At 48.0% G+C, this 20,294-nt stretch overlaps 1 protein-coding gene across 3 annotated transcripts in view; it reads right to left on the reverse strand.

Annotated features, from left to right (window-relative positions):
• The window catches only part of APBA2 (amyloid beta precursor protein binding family A member 2), a 53,072-nt gene extending 37,345 nt beyond the window's left edge, over positions 1-15,727 (reverse strand). For 2 of the 3 annotated variants that reach the window (XM_087941692.1, XM_087941691.1), the window contains exon 1: positions 15,545-15,631. The gene's annotated coding sequence lies outside the window, so the exon portion shown is untranslated. Of the gene's footprint in view, positions 1-15,544 lie in introns of all 3 variants that reach the window. The other variant, XM_087941690.1, reaches the window with a different exon arrangement.
• Between the last annotated feature and the right edge of the window lie 4,567 nt (positions 15,728-20,294).

The following is a 20,294-nucleotide window of genomic DNA, read 5'->3' on the forward strand; positions in this document are numbered from 1 at the left end:
AAGGGGAGAAACACTGTATTAAAAGATGGGAAGGCGTTTGCTGGCTACTCTAGTCCCTTCGCTGCCTAGAATTCCAGGTGTGGAAATCCAACAGGTTGCAGAATACGGGTCATCAGTAAAGGACTCGATTTCATGAACCAGAACTCTGGACCTACCTCCGTTTGGTGAATTTAAAGATGCTAGTCAAATAAAACCAAGGCCCAACACCACACAAGACATCCTTTTTCACTTTCCCAAGATTCCCCCCCTCACACAAGGCCTGGCAGAAACTCCTGAAACGACACCCCTAAGCCTAAATATATATGTGGGGTGGGGTTTTTTTCCCTCCCAGCCCCCTATCAACTCTCACTCCCCTGCTGTGTTTCACTTCCTGCCAACACCTTGCAGTAGAAAGATCTGCAAATACAGCAGATGGTCTCTGCGGCCTCCCTCCAAAGGGCGGGGAGGGGCATCACATACCCGGGGTGCCCTCTTTTGAGATGACGGCGAGGAGCAGGTGTGCTCCAACAGAACCAAAGGGCAAGACCAGGTGGAAGATCCCAGGCAGAAACCCACTTCCAGCAGAGACGCGGCAAAGTTGCGGGGTTCAGCCTCCATTTCGGCAGCCACCCAGCATGCTGCCTTGTTGTCTTGCAGAAGTATCTGGAAGCTAAATTCGCGCTTTCTGAATGAATAAGCGGCTCTCCAGATCCGCCAAGAGGTTGGCCAGCCAACGGTGGAAGGAAGGGCTGCATTGGCAGTCGGCAAAGCGTTTTCCAGCGAAGGTTGCCAGAGTGGGGCTGGGAGTAGAAAACACCAAGCTTCTGCCACGATTTGGAAGTGGTGGGGGGTGGGGGAGAAGAAATGGAGCCTGGAGAATTGGGTATCGCCCAGCGTGACTCGAGTTTTAAAAGGAAAAAAAAATTGCAAGAAAAATGAGTGTTTCTGACCAGAAAGAAGAAAGGGATTAGGAAGCCAGTTTGCAAACCACAGCTGTCCCCGCAGCTTCTCAAGGACTGGCCATTAACTTGGAGAAGCTTCAACTGTTTGATGGACCACCATCTACAAAGTTTTAATCTCCACGCTCCCCCCATTTGCCCTAAAGCTTCATCAACCCACACCCTGGGATTACTTCTCCCCATCTGTTCCTCTTCCTTCCCCCAACTTCACAATGCAACACACCAACACTTCACAACACCCCCTTTTCCAAGTCATCCAGAGTGAGCTGGCCCACACATCTCAGCTCAGTCCATGTTGTAGCCTTTTTGCCCTCTGTAGAAAGCGAATCTAGACAGGTGTTTCTCTCTCTTTCTCTCTCTCTCTCTCTCAGTTTTTCTTCTCATCTCTGCTTTCTTCTGCTGGGTTTTTTCAATCTGATGTTTTGAAGGGGCAGAAGATGCCAAAAAGATTTCAAGACCAGCTTGAAAAAAAAAAATTAAAATATGCATCTCAGTGCTGCAGAGTTACCCCAAACACTTCCCTGGCGTCAGAGAAGCAGAAGGAGAAGGTATTCCTGTTGTAGATGAGAGAAGAGAATCTAACTTGCAATACGGTGATCGATAAGCATAACGAAGCAAAGAATAGCTTAATGCAGCACTAAACTCTCTGCATGCTGATAAAACTAATACATTGCTCATTACTCATTCGTTATGATTTTCAGGCCTCTTCCTTGTTTCACATGGATAGGAACCCCCCAATTCTCTCAAGATCTCCCCCAAATCTCTAACTTTTATTAGGAAGCAGAGGAGCCAGGAAACCTGGTTTCAGAAACCCAGATGAACGGCAGTCACCACCAGACCAGTTAAACAGGGGTGAGCTTTTTACCCAAAGCCAGCAAGTTGCGTTGAATATAAGCAGATGAACGTAAGCAAAAATCACCCCACCCATACGGCCCACGGTGACCCAGGTGGTCAGTTCAGCATAAACTCCAGAAGATTCAACTGTGTGTGAGCCAAAAAACCTGAAATTCACTCCTCCCTCAAACTAGTTGGCCAACTACAACTGTGTAAATACCAACTGGCAGACTTTAATCATTATTACTCGCAGGGCTGGTTCCAGTAAGGAGAACAGAGCAGGTACCATTGTGTCCCTTGTAGAGTAGCGTTTCCAACTTTATCAACCTGGAGACGTGTGGACTTCAACTCCCAGAATTCTCAAGGCAGCATGCTCCTTCCCTATCTACCCATCTCCAAATATTCTGCAGACAGTCCTTGATCTATGACCAATTGGTTGAATGACAGTGGAAAGTTACAACGGACTTGGGGGGAAATGACCCGTACGCACACATACAACCGTTGCACTTTCTTTGCGGTTACGTGCTCACAATTCGACAACTTGGCAACCAACTCTCAGATGCAATTGGTTGCAGCATCTTGTAGTCATCCAATTGCAAGCTGGCTCTCTGATTTGCAATCTTTTCTGCCAATTCTGGCAAAATTCGCCTATTGGGTGGATGCTGGATTCGGTTAATAATCACCACTATAAAAATGGTTGTAAAATCAGCTCCGCCTTGACTTACAATGGAAATTGGGCTTACAGAAATGTGGTCATGATCTAGGACTGCTTATATAGAACAAGAGAAAAGGAGCTGCACACATACACAAACAGACGGAGATACACACACACACACACACACACCACCCCTTCCACCAGCTCTAATCTATGCATCATCTGTTATATTATTAGAGTCTGTTAAGATTTACAAGGAGCTGTTGCTCCAAAGCCCTTTGAGGGGGAACGGAGGGGCTGCTGGGCTGGGAAGGGGCTCCAATTTGTCATGCAAACGAGACTTCCCTGCCTGCAGATTGAAGCTCTTCACCATTTATTTTGGAAGGGGAGGTGTCAGGTCTCCGTGACAAGGGAGATTTATCCCACGCTGCTCTTGGGAAGAGCTTTCCCTTACTCTGAGATATATAATACCTCGGGGGTCAAGAAATGCCACACATAGACACACATCCCAGCTGACCCCAAAGGGCAGGAAAATGACAGAGACTGTATATCTGCCACAGAGCAATTCAGCTACTTAACGCAATCCCAGATCTTCTGGTAGATCTAGACCCCTGTTGGCCAGACAAAGTTCCTTCCCCTGTGGTGGAATGTAGTCTGGATTCCCAGAAGGGAAGGAGGGGCTGCGTTCCAGAGGGTCAAGAGACAGCTAAGTTTGGTTGGGCAACAGGGAGTTAAGATAGCTCCTCCCTACAGATTCCCAGAGTGTGGGCTCCTTGGTGCTCACAGAGTTGCAGGTGTTTCATGACCCAGCTAGCTAACATCATCTGTACAAGAAGGGTGTGGAGGTTGCAGTGGAGAAAATAAGTGCAAAAGAGGAGGAGGAGGAGGAGGAGGAGGAGGAGGAGGAGGAGGAGGAGGAGGAGGAGGAGGAGGAGAGGAGGAGGAGGAGGAGGAGACGACCGCAGGTTCCTTGGTGCTTTCTGAGTTTTCTTACAAATATTTCATGACCAAACTAGGTAACATCCTCACTGATGATGCACTGATGATGTTACCTAGTTTGGTTGTGAAATGTCTGCAAGAAAACCACCAAGCTCAGAGAGCACCAAAGGAGCCCCACCCGTTCAGCCCTGAGTGACAAAGATGCTCTCCTATCAGTGCTCAGAGTATAGCTTGAATGATGTTGCTTTAATTGGGCAAGATTTCTGCCTAGAGGTGAGGAACAATAAAGGAAACCGGTTAGAAGAAACTCTGCATGCTTTTCTTAGTTTTGAGGAGGTGGGGGGGGGTTGCACCCTTGAGTCACGCTGAACCCCTAGTTTGGGGGTGTTTCCTTTGGCCACAAGACAGACCTACTTGGCCTGGAAGACAAGCCTAAACCCCTGGCAACTTGCATGGCAAGACAGTTGGCTAGAGCTTTCACTGCTACACCCCACTCCCTCGAGACAGCAGATTCAACTAAAGATAGACAAACTAAGAGGGAAACATGTCTACATCTGGAAATGTTGACCTTCTCCTTTGTGTATCTCAGTATCTCAGGAGCACCTACAGGTTCTGCTGTCATCCGGGCCCCACTACAAGTCCCTACTTTGCTGGCGTTTCAATTTTATTTGTTTATTTGATTTGTCAACCGCTTACAAGATAATAGGTATAAGAATAAACATGACTGTGAATGCAGGAAATGGGTACGAATAAATAGGGACAATAGGACAGGGATGGTAGGCACCATGGTGCACTTATATATGCCCCTTATAGACCTCTTAGGAATGGGGTGAGGTCAATGGTGGATAGTTTAAGGAGGGGGTTAGAGGATGTAACAACAGAGTCAGGTAGTGCATTCCAGGCATGGACCACTCTGTTTCAAGGTTAAAATGACCTTTTCTCGTCTGTATATATTTTAAAACGCACGAACAATTTCTCTATTTTAAGATACCTTAGCAGGAACTTATTCCTGAGAACATATAGTTCTGCTGAGATGAAGTGGGGAACAGCTGAGTCTGGACCACAAAGCCTCTTGACCTTCAAGCATGGTGGATGGTGGGGACATTGGCCACCGCAGTTCATCCACAGGTTGTTCCTCCAGGGAGTAAGTGGAATCAAATCCGCTACTCCAGTTCGCTCTTTCTGGACCAGCCGCTTGCTCCGCCCTTCAAAGAGGAAGCAGAAATGCCGTCCAGAGATGGACCTCTTCTTCACCTCACTTTTTGGAGAGACTGGACGGTCACTTGTCTGAAATGGTATAAAGTCTCCTGCTTGAGCAGTGGGTTGGATTAGAAGACCTCCAAGGCCCCCTTCCAGCTCTATTTTGATGGATGGATTGGAGTCATTTCAGAAGAGAGAGTGGCCATTCAGCACCGCCTAACACTGATGAGTTTCCCTCCCTTCTCCTGTCCAGTTGAGATTAAAAATCCACAATGTTAAGAATTTGAATCGCCAGAAACGGTAGGAGAAAATTACGATTCAGCTCCACGAGGGGAAAAAAAAAATATACTAAAAGCTTAACGTTGGAAAGATGAGGATTTATAAAGGACTCTTCCCCAGCGATACTGTGCAAACGTTGCCTTGGCAGATTCTAAATCCTGCTGTCTCCGTAATCTCCCTAAACGTCCGGACCCAGCAGCGAAGGCCCAGGCAATATATCTCGCCCCAACTCTTCCTCTGAAATGATTCGATAAAGGCCGAAATCAGAGCGTGCACACAAACACGCAAACACACACACACAGACACACTCCCTAAAAGATGACTGTTGCTGGGGAAAGCCGGGGAAGGGGCAGATCGGACTGAGATTGGCTCTTAGAGATAGAGGTCCACCATGGATTGGCTCCAGGGCGAGGCTAGATAACTCATTGTACATGGTCTTCGTGCTTCAGCTTCTAGGACATGCACAAAGGGGTCCCGGGAAGAAGCCGAGAAGGTAAAAGCCGCCGTGCAACATTGGAAATGAGGTCCTGGTGTTTGTGATGGCCTTCAGACTTCTTGGCTTCTGAGGGGCACCTCTGATCCTACAACTCTACTCACACTGGATACCAAGAGTTGTTAAGGAGCCATGGAGTTCCACCACCCAAGAATCCAGATGGTTCCTCCACATTGTATCCTCTGGCCCACGTGCAGAGAGGACTGGTTGCATAACGAGGGTCTGGATCTGCGTCATTCAGACAGCCTGTCAAAGGCCTATGAACTTCCTTACTCATCAGCAACCCACCAACTACAGGAGACAACCTTCCCCTGGGAGTGGATGTAAGCTCCGTTGCCAAAACAGGCCACAGACCCCACAAATGCTCCTGGAACCATCCTTCATTGTTGTAGGGTATAACAAAGAGAAGTTGAACGTCTTGTAATGTTTCTCTTTGCCTTCTATGATACCCAAGAGAATCAAGGCAAGGAATCTTGAGTTTCTTTCTCACCGTTTCCACTACTTTAGGGCCAAGAGGGGGTTGATGCAACTCTCCTTCCTTCCTTCCTTCCTTCCTTCCTTCCTTCCTTCCTTCCTTCCTTCCTTCTGTCCTTCCTTCCTTCCTTCTTTCCTTTCCTTTCCTTTCCTTTCCTTTCCTTCTCTCTCTCCCTCTTCTCCCTCCCTCCCTCCTTTCTTCCCTTTCCTTCCTTCCTTCCCTCTCCTTCCTTCCTTCCTTCCTTCCTTCCTTCCTTCCTTCCTTCCTTCCTTTCCTTTCCTTCTCTCTCTCCCTCTTCTCCCTCCCTCCTTCCTTCCCTCTCCTTCCTTCCTTCCTTCCTTCTTTCCTTTCCTTTCCTTTCCTTTCCTTTCCTTTCCTTTCCTTTCCTTTCCTTTCCTTTCCTTTCCTTTCCTTTCCTTTCCTTTCCTTTCCTTTCCTTTCCTTTCCTTCTCTCTCTCCCTCTTCTCCCTCCCTCCTTCCTTCCCTCTCCTTTCTTCTTTCCTTCTTTCCTTCCTTCCTTCCCTCTCTCCCTCCCTTATTTCCTCCCTCCCTCCCTTTCCAGGAAGTGATCACCCGGATCCAAGCAAATCGTTCCGAGATCTCGCCATGCCAGCTCAATCTGTTCATTCCAGGTTCTTCCCAACCACACAAATGGATTGAGATGATTTTTCCTTCACCGCCAGAGAGAGGACTGAAGCATCGCCATTCTTCCCAGGAGTTAAATAATTGTAATAATGGTTTTTGGGGTTGAAAACATTTCTAATTAGTTCAGCTGTTAGCAGATGGCACCAGTTACATTGAACGGACGGGGGGGCGAACATGCCCAGAAAAATGCCCATCGAAGATGTTCTAAGACAGAGACCTATTTAGTGTAATGCCAAAGTATTTTAAAAAAAAAACCAGACCAAATGCATCGCTCCTTTTGACAAGTGCATAAAGCCTCATCAAAAGCAGATGATTGCGTGTGTGTGTGTGTGTGTGTGTGTGTGTCATCCCTATATCTCCTCGTAGAAATTGTACTATTCATGTGAAATGGGACTTAAGCTGCATATTTGAGAATCTAAACACAGCCAGCGTATGAAAAACCAGACATAGCATTTGCTGGTTTTTACACTCCCGACACAGCAGGCCTCTTTCTTTCCTTTCCTTTATATATGTATGCACGTGTGTGTGTGTGTGTGTGTGTGTGTGTGTGTGTTTGTGTGTGTGCATGTGTGTGTGTGTGTTGTTTTAATAAAATCTGCATTTTCAAGAAAGAAAGAAAGGGCTGCAAAATCTGTTCTTACGTGACTTTGAAACCAAGGAGTTGATTAAAGCACCAGCAGAATTCTCTCTCTTTAAAGCATTATGGGCCTTTTGCTGCTTACAATTGCAGCTATTTTGCTTTGATCTCCCCAAAAAAACCCACTCCCCAAAAAAGAGAAAAACAGGAAGATCGGAGTGCTGGACAAAATGATCGTTGCAAATTGTACAGGTGGGCCCTGGCTTTGTTTAGCGACCGTTCCAAATTCCAAGGGCCCTGAAAAATGCTGCCCGTGGCGTGGACTGCCCCCGCCCCCTTGCAAGCCTCGATCGAAAGCGAGTTAAGGGGCACAAAGCTTTTGATTAAAAGTGGAAATAAAGCGAAGCCGAAGGAAGGAGAAGGAATTGCATCCAGATGGGGAACCCGTTTTTTTTTGGTCCCTGACCTGCAGATTTCCTTAATCAAATGACGGGACTGGAAACCCAGCTGGGGTGAAAGCCGAGGATCTTGTTGTGATGGGAAGCAGGTGCAAAGAGGAGGTGTGTGTGTGTGTGTGTGTGTGTGTGTGTGTGTGTGTTGGCAAAAGACCCCTGGGGAAAGGAAGAAAGCTCTTTCCGTGTCATGTGCACGCGCACACACACACACACACACACACACACACAGAGAGAGGCCATCTCTGCCAGCAAGTCTGGCTTTGTTTTCCGTTTTCTTTTCACACACACACACGAAGAGAGGAGGAAGCACCCCTAAAGGCTTAAGCATCAAGTCGCTTATCTGACATTGAGGCAAAATATAAACCAAGCCCCTCCGAAAACCTCCCATCGATTATCTGCCTGCTTTTTAAGGGGGGGGAGGGGGAGGCTGAATTAGCTCCCACACAAGATTCAATGCTTACCCTTCTAGCCCATCCCACCCCCCACTGTGTGTCCGTTCTGCTGGCCCGTCTAAATATTGGGGGTGTTTTTTTTATGGGGAAGAGACACCCGCGTGCTGCATTGCCTGCGAAACCTTCTCCCTCCCTCCCTCCCTCCCTCTCTCTCCAGGGGTGGGATTCAAATTTTTTAACAACCGGTTCTGTGGGTGTGGCTTAGGTGGTGGGCGTGGCTTGGTGGTCATGTGACTGGGTGGACGTGGCTTGGTGGTCATGTTATGGGCTGGGTGTAGCTAACTCAATATCACTCCCATCGAGGCACGCATCTCCTCGCCTGGCCTCTCATGACTGTGGGGATGTGGCAACAGTCATAAGTGTGAAAAACAGTCATAAGTCACTTTTTTCAGTGCCATTGTAACTTTGAATGGTGGCTCCACGCAAGCAAAGTACCAGCAAAGGAGGGGGAAAAATCCAGAGACGTTCCTGAGACAGGAAGTCTAGTCCTGCCAAGAATGGAATAAGGGTTAACGGAGAGGCAGTTTCTGTAAGCAACACCAGAATGTTTCCTTCCTGTCTTCCTTACAGGATTAGCCCAGTCATTTCTTCTAACAACTGGTTCTCCGAACTGCTTAGGATGTTAACAACCGGTTCTAGTGAATAGGTGCGAACTGGTAGAATCCCACCCCTGTCTCTCTCCCCATCTTCCTTCCTTCCTTCCTCCCTCCCCATCTTCCTCCCTCCCTCTTTCTCCCCATCTTCCTTCCTTCCTTCCTTCCTCCTTCCCTCCCTCCCTCCCTCCCTTCCTTCCTTCCTTGGTTAATCCTAACATTACTCTAGCATTTCACTCTTATTCTAGTTTCCACTTAATTGTTCCTTGCATTCTACTCTTCACACCAAATTATTAATAACTAATTACTGCCATTTCTCCTGCTCAGTTGTTGAGTAGCAACAGCTTCAGATCTTCCAGTTGGCTTAGCTGGAAGACTCGGATCTGTAAACCTGCCAGGGTCTTCTCTGGATGGCAGAGGATTTAATCAGCGACCCGTTTCAGGAAAAGGCAGCCCCAACCCCAGGAGAAGTCCCTGCTCAGTTTGCAAAAGTCCCAGCTTCAATCCTGGAGTGGCGTTACTTAAAACAGGGGTGTCCAACCTTGGCCACTTTAAGACTTGGTTGCTGGCTGGGGGGATTCTGGGAGTTGAAGTCCACTAGTGGCCAAGGTTGGAGACCCTGGCTCAAAAACCTTGGTATTCCATTGTCAGGAGGCTGCAGCCCCTCATTCAATATTCAGGGGGGTCTCACCTCCAAGCACAGACACGCAGGATTCTGCTATTAAACAAATACAATATTATCAGGTAATTCCCAAATCTTGGGGAAGAAATAACGCCCTTCCTTTGGATATTGCTCAAACCTTGAATTACGTCCTTGCAAAGAGTCACTTCCACCAACTGCCCTAATTGTCCAGGCTGCCCACCATCTTATCTTCAGAGTTTATGCTGCGGCCTCAGAAACATTGACGGGAAGGAGCAAGCTGGCAAGAGAATCAATGGGTCGACTAATGTGCCTTAATTTGCAGGAAGCACCTTTGCAACCCCCTTTCACATGACCCAAAACTGCAAAATAGCTTCAGTTTCGCTCTAACCTGGTGCCCTTGAGGCTCTTTGGGTCATGATGCCTGGTCTTCCCCAGAGGACACCAGGCTTTTGCGTGACACGGCGGGAGAGGCTCTCGGCCCTGGGCGGATTCAAGTCGCCTCATTCTGTGCCCTCCATCAAATGAGTTTTGATCTTTCAAGAAACAAACTTGACAGGGTATTTTTCACCTGAACGACAGGCCAGCATGCATCACTTAACCCAATGAAAAACGACGGCTGGTCGTTCGAATGAAAACAGAGCCCGATCCTTGAGCCGAACAGGGATAGTCCCTTGACGTACAACCTTTCAGTCAAAAGTTACAACGGCGCTGAAAAACGGGACGGATGGGCGATCAGTCCTCGCCCTTACAACATGGACGTCCCACGATCAAAATTCAAGTGCTTGGATCCGGCGTGTATTTCCGTGATTGTCATTAGCGAGCTTCCAACAACTCATTGGAGAAAGCTGGATTCGCTTAACGAACAATTCACTTAATGATTTGCAGGGACTGCCTCAACAAGCGCAGCAAAACCAGCTCTCAAATCAGCTACAGTTCACTTAACAACCGCCTTGCTTAGCAACGGAAACAGCGTCACTTCATTGTGGTCGAAAGTCGTAGATGAACTGTTATCAAAGGGAGTGATCCATGGTCCCGCCCCTCTCCTATGATGGACAAATCCACTCTCTTCACCTGCTCCTTGATCCTGTCAATCAATGGCACCTTCGATCGGCCACTTAGCTGCACTTCAACCATTTCTCACTCTCTTTCTTTCTCTCTTTCTTTCTTTCTCTCTCTCTTTCTCTCTCTCTCTCTCTCTCTCTCTCTCTCTCTCTTTCTTTCTTTCTTTCTTTCTCTGTCTCTTTCCCTCTCTCTCATTCTCTCTCTCTCTCATTCTCTCTCTCTCTTTCTTTCTTTCTCTCTCTCTTTCTCTCTCTCTTTCTTTCTCTCTCTCTTTCTTTTTTCTTTCTTTCTCTATCTCTTTCCCTCTCTGTCTCCTTCTCTCTCTCTCTCTCTTTCTTTCTCTGTTTCTTTCCCTCTCTCTCTCCTCTCTCTCTCATTCTCTCTCTTTCTTTCTCTCTCTTTCTCTCTCTCTCTCTCTCTTTCTTTCTTTCTTTCTTTCTCTGTCTCTTTCCCTCTCTCTCCTTCTCTCTCTCTCCTTCTCTCTCTCTCTCTCTTTTTCTCTTTCTTTCTTTCTCTATCTCTTTTCCTCTCTGTCTCCTTCTCTCTCTCTTTCTCTTTCTCTCTCTCTCTGTCTCCTTCTCTCTCTCTCTCCTTCTCTCTCTCTCTCTCTCTCTCTCTCTCTCCAAGCTTTTGCACTAATGCTAGTGCACGCGTTGCCAAACCCGACCGCAGCCATGTCTGCCACTCCAGAACAATACCGTTTAATCACAACAACACCTTAATTGGAAAGGAGACATTTATTACTCCAGAAATTGAGCGCCAGGTAGATAAGGGGGCCAAACCTCAGAATGCAAAGCAACCTATTTGTTTCCTGGAAGACTTCGTGGAAAGACGGGGGAGGCTCAAACGGACGGAAAACGAAGCATCTTTCGCCCACTGGCTTGCTGTCTTACTTTTGGAAAGGGCTGCTCTGGGCCCACAGGCGGGGGGGCGGGACGGGGGGGAAGGGAAGAGGGTAGGGCCATGAGGGGGCCTGTCCTTGGCTTCCTGGAACTGCACAAAACCTGCCTTTCTCTAAATTTATGGGGGTGCATCCATTCTTGGAAGGTGCCAAAGGAGTTTTTCTGCCGCATGATATTTCTATACAGCACAGTTTCTCAACGTTGGCCGCTTTAAGAAGAGCACCCTGTTTTAGAGCTGTATTATGACATTTTTTTTTTTTAGTGGTGTCATCAACATACGTTCAGTGCAACTGTTGGCATAATAAATGCTTTAAAAGTAGGGAAGAGGACTCTTTGAGCCCTCGGGATAAGAGTGGAATTCACTGGACCAGGCGATGCTCAAACTGGCACATCTTTGGAGCGAGTCCACAGTCTCCTGTGTTCACGAATCAAGGGAATAATTTCTCCTCCGTTGCAAGCTGTTTTCGGGACCGGCCTGCCAGATTCTGCGACCCGTTTATCCCACCCGTCTTCTGTGGTGCTCAGGGAGATGCGCCCTCCGTTTCCTTGTTCACACAATGGAAACACAGTTGACACCTGGGCCAAATTACAATAGAAATGAGTCTGAACCCAGACTAGCTGGAGACCCATGCTTCACTATGAAAACTATGTGGTAGGGCTTAGTTTTGGGGGAGGAAAATAAGGAGCGGGGGGGAAATTCTGCCTCCGCCTACCAGCATCCATTGGTGTTCATCTGGCTAGCGTCCTGTCAGTGTGTGAGAGAGTTGAGGGCTGTTTGGAAACTGAAACAGTATTTGCTGTGTGAGCAAGGAGACAGCAAGGAGCCTGGGCGGGGCTTAGCTCAACTGTTCTGTACTAAAGCTGCTTGGTGCTCTGAAACTGAAACTCCTCTGCTTGTGTTTTGCATTTGGAAGAGATTTCTTTTCGGGTGGGGAGCGGGAGTAAAACTCCTTAGCATCAGAGCGTGTTAATAATAATAATAATATAGGAAATACTATATATCAGTGCCCTTGTATCTTTGAACAGTTGCTAGAAGAACTGTTATAAGTCAAGGACTACCTGTATTTATTTATTAAATTCACTGGCTGCCCATTTAATAAAGAAATGACTCTGGGAAGCTTACAGCATTATGTGAGCCTCGAATTAAATCCAAACGCTGTACAATATTCCGGGCAAGGAAGGCCCTTCGTTGCTAACTGCATTCTGAATAATAGCAATAATAATAACAATAACAACAATGATAACAACAACAATAAGTCTATTTTACAATTTGATCTTGCGGGCCTCACAAAATCCAGCAGGATCCCAAGGCCATCAGGATGGAGCAACGGGAAGGCAGATCTAACCCATTGTGGAGCCAGCTGGATTTAGGAGCTGCTTCTACCAAGCATCCCATCTCAAGTTGTGCCTGTATTTGGGTGCAAAAGAAATACATATAGGTGTTTCTGGGTTTGTCTGGGGTTTATTTTTTGCAACGCAAGGATGATCATGCGAGTGGCACAGAATCCCCTCGGTACACAAATACAAGCAGCGGGATGATTTCCAAGTCGCAAATGCCAGAGGCTCTAAAACACTAAAGTGAAATACATTTATAAGCGCACAGCACGTTTTTGCCAGCCATTTAAGCCTTCCTACTGTTTCCCTCAATTTAGCAGTAAGAGCGGAACCGGGGAAGGGAAGCGACGCCCCTTAGACCCCCGGCCCGGATTGGGGAGAAGCATCCAGTCAGAACCCACTTAGTCGGGGAAAAGGGGAGTGGGGGGGGGGCGAGAGGGGGAGAGAGGGAAGGAGAACATCCAGGTAATAATTTGTCACACTGTTTACCCCATGAAAAAAAAAAAACAGGAGCGGAGAATTTTAATTGAGCCTTCCTCCCTGCAGACCTCATTACGACGACGGGAGGCAAAGCCCGATCAAAAGGCTCTGCTTTCAAAGGTTTCAAGGGTGCGTTTTTTTTTCCCCCATGGGCTCTCCATCCTCGGAGGTTTTGAGAAGAGACAAGACACTCTGGTCTCCCTGCTTGAGCAGCGGGGTGGACTAGAAGACCTCCAAGGCCCCTTCCTATTCTATTCTATTCTATTCTTATTCTATTCTACTCTATCCTTATTCTATCTATTCCATTCCATTCTATTCTTATTCTTATTCTATTCCATTCTAATTCTCTTCTAATTCTATATTTTATTATTCCATTCTATTCTATTCTATTCTATTCTATTCTATTCTTATTCTTATTCTATTCAATTCTAATTCTCTTCTAATTCTATATTTTATTATTCCATTCCATTCCATTCCATTCCATTCCATTCCATTCTAGTCTAGTCTATTCTATTCCTTCATTCCAATATCTATTCTAGTCTAGTCTATTCTATTCTATTCTATTCCTTCATTCCAATATCTATTCTATTCTATTCTTATTCTTATTCTATTCTTATTCCATTCCATTCTAATTCTCTTCTAATTCTATATTTTATTATTCCATTCCATTCCATTCCATTCCATTCCATTCCATTCTATTCTATTCTTATTTTTATTCTTATTCCATTCCATTCCATTCTAATTCTCTTCTAATTCTATATTTTATTATTCATTCTATTCTATTCTATTCTATTCTATTCTATTCTATTCTATTCTATTCTATTCTATTCTAATTTCTATTCCAGGGAGATGAAGACAGGGAAAACTTGGGGAAAAGAAACAAAAAAAGGGGGGGAGATGAAAGACAAGCACCACAGCATCTTAATATCCGGGTTTTTTTCCACCTTTACCTTCTTCCAGAGCAAAACAAACGTGCACCCTCCCCCCTTTTTTTACCCTCCCCCCCCAGTTTTTTAAAACCAGCATTTCCTCTGCAGAAGCCGAGAAATAACGCCGCCCCCCCCCCCTCCACCAATCCCGAGAAGGTTGGAAAACAGGTGGAGGGGCAGCCCAATCCTTCTTGGTGGGCATGCGGGGGGGTGGTGGTGTTTGTTTGTTTGTTTTTTACACCTGGGGTGCATCTATACTTCCAGGCCTTCTTGGGAGGAGAGGGGGGGCGGGTTTGCTCCCCCAGCCCTCAGCATCCGAAGAGCTGCAGCCCCACAGATCCGCCCCCCCAGCAGCCCCAAACCAGCAGAACGTGCCAGGAAACCCTCACGGGAGGCCGGTGCAGCAGGAATGACAGCCAGGACAGGTCAAACTGGAACCGAACAAGGAGACTGCGGTGGTGGGAGGGAGGAAGCGGTGCAGGGACCCCCATTTCCCCCCTTCCACCCCGTCCACCCCTCCCTCCGAGCAGCCTGCAACAACGGCGGGGCTCTCCAGCTCTCTCTCCCTCCCAGCCTCGCCTTCTCCCCCAACCGCCCCCCACGGCCTGGCGATCCCACAATAGCGGGCACAGGAAGCCGTGCCCGCCCGGTGCCAGGCGGAGAAAACCTCGGTCGGTCTCTGGGTTGCCTGGCCAAGCAGCCCGCCGGGCGCCCGTATCTCCGGGTACCCCGGTTGAACCCCCCACCCTTCCTCGGCTTAGGCCCCTGGAGCCAGGGGATGCGACCACCGGGACAAGGCAAGGAGCCCCCTCCTCAGCCCCGAGGCTCTGACCCTTCCGAGCAGGGCAGGAAAGGCAGAGGGAAGCTGCGCCCCCTCCCCGTCTGCCCCCCCCCCCCCAAACGGGGTCTTCAGGGGCTGCCTTGACTGAGGCATTGTTCTCCCACCCAGCGGGGAAGGAGGGGGTCGCTTAAGGCTGCATATGCCAGACCCCCTTCCTCCTCCTCCTCCCCCCCCCCCCAAGACCTCTGCCAAGTGCCCACCGGTTGCATTCGCGGCTTCTGGGGGACCCTCGGCTCTTTCCTGCTGCTGCAAATCTCGGGGGTCGCCAAGCTGCAAGGGCCGGACGGAGGGGGCTGCCCCGAGATCTCTCTCTCTTTCTTTCTCTCTCTCTTTCTTTCTCGAGCCCCCCTTCCCCAAGCCCGGAGGAAGTGGGGGTGCAGGAGGCCTGGAGCCCTCCTGGCGGGGAGATGCGACCCTCCTCCTCCCTGCCTCCAAGTACCAGAAGTTGTTTTGGGGTGGGGTGGGAGGGGGTGTCTTCCGGCCGCGGAGGGGGGGGGGGAGGTTGCCCGCACGGCTTGGCTGGGGGGTCCCTTGATGCGGCAGGCGGGGCGGAGGGGGGAACTGAAGTCTTGGATGGATCCCCCCCCTCCCCTTGCAAAAGGACCCCAGCCTCAAATGCAACCCCCGATCGCTCCTTCCGCGCCCCCCCCTCCTCTCTCTCTTTCTCTCCATAGGGAGGGGCGTCGAGGAGCTGGGCAGAGGAGGGGGGGGGAGGACGCCGCACCGCTGCACCGGCCCCCAGCCCGCCGGACCCCCCCCCCACTCCCCTCGCCTCCCCATCCTTGCGATGCCCGGGGCTTTGTCTGCCGGTCCTCACCTGGCTTACCTGGCCGGGCGCGGCGCGATCTCGGAGCGGCTCCCTGGCAGGCGATGGCGGGGAGGGCGGCGTGGAGGGGGGGCGGTGGGGGGGGTCCACACACACACACACACCGAGGCGGAGCAGCGGCGGCAGCAGCGACACCCCCGCTCTTTGTGCGGCGGCTCCGCGCACCGCGATTAGCCCGGGAAGCTGAGTGCGCCAAGCGAGCGCCCCCCGCGCCCGGGAACCTGCATGGCTGCCGGGAGGGAGTTGGGGACGGGGGCGGGGGGGCTGATGGACTTGTGGGTGGGGGGCTGGTTGGCTGGAGGAGGAGGAGATGCCTGGAGGCCTCCGGATTGGCAGCTGGGGAAGGGCGGTCCTGCCTCGCGGAGGGGGAGCAATTGGACGGTAGACTGCCTTGGCATGGGGGCGGGGGGGCTCCATCCCGAGGAGCTGAGCAGCCAAACCAGACCCCCGAAGAGGGGGATGGGGGTGCAAGGCATAAGGGATTGGAAAGGGGAAGGGAATAGCCCCCGCCCCGCCCCCGACGTCGCTTTCCGAGGTGCTGAGTTGCTGGCCAGGTTTCCTCCTCCTCCTCCTCCTCCTCCTCCTCAACTCCCTGGGGTCTCCTTCAAGATGGGCACCTCCTTTATCTTGCGGGGAGGGTGGGGGGACACCTTGAATGAGGCTCCTTTGGGATGCTCCGGGCAGCCCCTTTCTTGGGTCACTCCTGGTGACAACCCACCCCCCACCCGTTTGGGCAGGGAAGTCACTTCTCCTGATGTGGTTGGACTACAAATCCTAAGAGGCACAGCCAGGATGGGGAAGGTTGGCCTCCACACTCTCCCAAGGGACTCCCCTGCCAAGTCTACAAATTAACTTTGGCCGCTCTAAAGATGTGTGGACTTCGACTCCCAGAATTCTATGCCGGCTGGGGAATTCTGGGAGTTGAAGTCATTTTTTTTAAGGGCCGTTGTAACTCTGAATGGCCACTAAATGAATCGTTGTAAGACCGGGGCTACTTCTGCAGTATTTATTTAGACTGTTTGCAAGACAGGAAGGCCACCCCATAGCGCAAGTCAAACCCCTCAAGGAAAGCAGAATGTCTGTGGTTTCCCATGCCGTTTACGTATAGGATGTTTGCAAGCACCCACGAAGGCACTTGTTACACACGTGACCAAACCATGTATGACAAAGGCGTGTTATTTTTAGGCAGAAGGAGAGGACATACCTTGCTTGGCAGTCACTTGAGGAGAGCAATGCATTAAATAATTCAGCCTAGCATGCAAAAGTCATCTCTGGAACATTTTGGCTCAGTGGCCCGATTTATGAAAACATCAGGACGTGTGCAAACTGACACCCATTCTCCCATCTTTGTGGACAGAAGGAAGTTCTAAGGGTCGATCAAATATATTTTTAAACTTTGTACGTGCTTCTTAATGAAACAATCGTGAGCTTTGAAACGCAGAGAGTTGACTTCCTCAACCAGAATTGGCAACCGAGACCCATGATCTAGGGTAGAGATCGTTTCTCCACTTCAGGAACTTGAAGAGGTGTGGGATTCAACTCCCAGAATTCCCCAGCTACCAATACTGGCTGGGGAATTCTGGGAGTTGAAGTCCACACCTCTTCAAGTTGCCATGATTGGGAAAGACTGAGTTAGACCATGAAAGCTTATTTTTTCAGAAACTAAATTTATAGCAAAAACTATGTTTCCTTCATATCTCTCACACTCTCTCTCTCTCTCTCTCTCTCCCCCTTTCAGAAAAATATTCTTGTCTAAAAAAGGTGCAGTTAATGTGTTCAGATTTAATTAAAAGCACAATAAAAGAAGAGTTTTACACTCCCTTTAAAGACAAATATCAAACTAAGGGAAGGAATGGAATACTTTGCCGTTAATTTGATGGCCCATTCAAAAGCAGGTAACCAATGGAAGGTTATTGGAACATAGGAAAGCATCCCGTTGAAAGGGGCCAGGGGTGAACGAAGATTTGGGAGGGTCTCCTATTTTTACTCTGATTGGCCAATGTATTTAAAGGCGGCACTGTTTTTAATGAAGTGTCACTTGATATGTTTTTTCTTTCCACTTGAAACTTAAACAAGCCAGTTGAAACTATTTTGATGGGTTTTACTGGTTTGCAAGCCAGTTTGGTGTGGTGGGTCTTCTCACGATTTCTTTAAAAAAGGATCTAAAACCCCATGCTAAAATAATTAAAATTTAGTCACAGGCATGATGGAAACAGTAAAGTTTTGGTTTCTGAATATTAAGCTTCGGGGAAAACACAGGTCTTCACCCGACGTTTAGAGAGAAATTGCAGGACGCTGTTGCCCTGCAGGGCGCCTGCATTTATAGCCCGGCTGAAATCCATTAATATTTATATTTCTTTGCTTTTGTTTTCTTAAGAGAGGTGTTCTCCATACAACTGCAAGAAATGAAAAATGGGTCACGTCTCTAAGTAAGGATCAGCCGATGTTAAATTACAGTCCAGTTATCTGAATTGGGATAAAAGCTTTTGGTGTCATCCGATGGCTAATTATCTCTGACTCACAGCTCACTTTACTGGGCTGTACAAACAAAACACGCCATCAAATTTGCTCAAATTTCCATTCAAAAAGGGAGCTGCATTACTACTGCAGGCAAACCGAGTCAAAATATCCCAGACATCGGGGTCTCCAAGGTTGCAAAGTTCAAAGTCTTCCTGACCTTGAAGTCCTCGGATTGGAATTGTCATTGCTAAGAAAAGCGATTGTTTAATGAGGTGTGCCCATTTTTTCTGACATTTTTGGCCACGGTTATCAAGCAAATAACTGCAGGCGTTAAGTGAGTCATACAGTCATTAAGCGAAGCCACTGGGAAGGTGACAAATGGTGGTCCCATGAGTCCAGAAGGCTACAACCGTTATAACTGTATATGCCAGTTGCCAAGCACACACATTTCAATCGGGTGGCCATGGGAAATGCTGTGATGGTTTGTAAGGGCAAGGACCTGTTGCAAGTCACTATTTTCACTGTCATTGCAACTTTGGCCACTAAATGAATGGCTGGAAGTCAAGGACTGCCTGTAATTGGAAGATACAAGGATGGGACTTAAAGGAAGCAGGGAAGATGATGGTCCATTGCAGCCACCCCAACTGTTCTTCCCCTGAAGCTTATTTTTTGATCCCAGGATTGGCTCGCGGTCTACTAAGCTCAGATTCAGCTGCTCAGCTTCAGAACAAAGAATTGGGGTGACTGTCCTTCAGTTAAACAGCAAAAATCTTGCTGCAGCCTCAGAGGTTTAGCAGAACATTAAGAAATCCCCACAAACACACGACACTTTGTCCATGTTTACGATGAACAAACTCAGAGGAATCTAACTTAGTGCATCTTCTCTTCCTTAAAATCTACGCATTTTTCTTGCTTTTAGCACTCTTTCCAGTGGTGGTTAGTTGCTATTTATGGTCTCCCGTGAAAATATTCATTTTGCACGCGTAGTTCTTGCTGATGGCTTAGCAATGTTAGAGGAAGCTTTGTTGTACAGCTTGTAGTAACTTCTTGTTTGTAAACATTGGTCATTTCCTACTGACTTACATTGGTAGCAGGGGCTACCAATGCAGGGACTTATTTTGGAATAAACTAAGATCACATCATGACCGGCTGTAAGCTGAGGGAATATACCAGTCCAGTATCTGATTTTTCTTCCAATAAACAATTCTGCATTTGGATGGTTAGCTGGCCGAACATTGGTATTCGAACATCGATCTTTTTAGCATTTATGTTTTGTGTTTTGCTAATCTGGATGAGATGTTAATATATATTGCTAGCCCATGTATGATATGCCACACGCGGAAATAAAGAAAGAAGTAAAATTCAAGGCGGCTGTGTTTTCTATTACAGCAAAAAAAATAAAATTAAAAAAATAAATCTACCAGCTAGTTTTGATGCAGCCACACACTTTTCTTAGCTGGTTAAACAAATCTGGCTTTTAATTGCTCATTGCTTATTCAAAGGATTTGAAATTATGAGCCGTTCTAATACCTAGAAATAATTATCTTAGGGCTAGCAGCTGAATTTTTTAAAAAGATTTAAAAACTCTGTTTCTTCCATATATATATCTCTGTGTGTAGACGTATACATATTTGTACACACACACACACACACACATATTTTTGCAAGTGTACCAAAAAGGCAACCACAGAGGCTGCCCGAGAGCAACTGTTACAGGAGGGCGAAATGGCTCATGCAATAACAACGATCATCTCATTATTAAGTGATGCTTCAGAATACGAAAAGGAAAAAAAGGCTTCGAGTGTTTTCCTAAGGGAATACCAGAGCAATTAGGAAGAAAACAGCTGCCTTCTGCACAAATTTCCTGCTTTTCTCGCTTGCAAATGGGAGATTTTCCAGAGTTTCTTTCAAGGGGATGTAAAATTAGACCCTGGACTTGCAACGGTGAGAGGAGAAACCAAAATCTTAGGGAGCACCCAAGTGATTAAGGAAATATAAACCCCTCCAGGAACAGAAAACGCAGGCCTTAAAGCAGGGGACTCCAACCTTGACAACTTTTTAAGACTTGTGGACTTCAATTCCCAGAGTTCCTCAGCCAGGAAAACAAGTTGTCAAGGTTGGAGACCCCCCTGCCTTAAAGCATGTTTCTCAACCGTGGCGACTTTACCTGGCTGGGGAATTCTGGGAGTTGAAGTCCACCCATCTTAAAAGTTGGCAGGATTGAAAAATACTGCCCTGCCCTGTGTTGGTAAGCTGGCCCAAACTCTCAAAAACACCCATC

This window comes from Pseudonaja textilis, chromosome 13, assembly GCF_049901715.1.
Source record: "Pseudonaja textilis isolate UNSWEBS1 chromosome 13, rPseTex1.2, whole genome shotgun sequence".
Classification (NCBI taxonomy): domain Eukaryota; kingdom Metazoa; phylum Chordata; class Lepidosauria; order Squamata; family Elapidae; genus Pseudonaja; species Pseudonaja textilis.